We start from the raw sequence: 1,391 nt of genomic DNA on the forward strand, positions 1-1,391 counted from the left end.
CGACAGAGCGCGAGCCCGGGGCCGGGGCCGCCCGTTCCGGTGGCCGTGGGCGGTGCCGGCCGCGGCTGCGGTGGAGTCGGGGGGGGAGAACGGGTTTCTCACGGCGCGGCGCGTCTCCGCCCGGCGAGGGGGGGGGAGCGGGGGGTCCGCATTCCTGGCGTGCCTTCTGCCTTTGTCCGCGTCCGCGGCTGGGGGGGGTAGGGGACGCTTTGAAGTTGGAGCCGGTCCCGGCTCTGTGGGGCTGGGGGAGGGTTGATCGCAGAGCGGTTTCTGCTTTGGCTGCGCTTCCCGGGCAGCGGGGGTGGGGAGAATCCTTTCTGCCGGGAGTTCTGTTGTCTGTAGCTTGTTAGGGGAGTTGTTATCAGATTTCAAGGCATTCTCTGCTGCTGGGGGAAGCAGTGTGGGAGTGTTCTGTGGCTCCGATTGTCCCCGCTGAGTTTTTTTCTGCTTGGTTTTAAAGTGCGGGAGGAAAAGTTTGAAACTCCGTTTTGTCTTTTCTGAATTGGAGAGCTGGTTTCCCATAATTTTAAGGGGAGAAGGAAGGGGTTAACATGGATCAACTCACAGGAACTTCTCGCAGAGACGTTCTCCAGTCAAGGCGATGGCCGGAGCGGGCTGTACTGGGCGTAGCACTGGCGTGTCCCGCGGCGGGGGGTGTCTGCGGCTTGCTTCAGGCAGTTACAGCGGCGAGAAGAGTGTGGACGGAGGCCACAGGATGCGTATGTGAGTGGGGCCGTTGCATATAGAATTGGAGTCCGGACTTCCAATTCTATCAGTAGCTCCGGTGAAACAGAGATTGCCCTTAATGTAAGGACAATGAATCCTTCCTCACACGGGGCACCATTTGAGCGTGGGGGGGGCTGTGCCCACGCAGTCAGGCCCAGGGCTCATTTTGTATAGGAAACGGGCACACACACACAGAATATGTGACCCACAAAATGGCAGTTTATTACTCAAGAAGACAGCTTATATACAGGGAGATACAGAAGGTTCTGGTAAAGGGGTGGATTCTGCCAGGGGGGCATCAAATCCTGGGGGCCTNCAACCCACTTGAGGATCACACCTGAAACTGAAGAGCAACCAACCATCACAACATGTTTCTCAGTTGCTTCCTTGCTCTTAAGATCTTGCACAGGTGCTTCTGAATGCAAACCATTCTTTTCCACTATTTTCTGTTTTATTGAATTTCACCCAAGAGAGAAGTGATTCACAGAAGTTATCCTGAGTGTGGCTTTAGGCTCATCTGTGATGTACAATGAAAGGAGAACAACACACAACAACAACAGCAAAAATGTGTTATGAACCAAATTGCTTTTTCTAGGTCAAATCAAGCATCTCCTTATATGGAAAACAGCTATAAAGCAGTAGAATAACTCCCATGAAGAGCTGTT

This window comes from Empidonax traillii, unplaced genomic scaffold, assembly GCF_003031625.1.
Source record: "Empidonax traillii isolate 1590-97213 ecotype Southwest subspecies unplaced genomic scaffold, ASM303162v1 scaffold216:size1596308, whole genome shotgun sequence".
Lineage (NCBI taxonomy): Eukaryota > Metazoa > Chordata > Aves > Passeriformes > Tyrannidae > Empidonax > Empidonax traillii.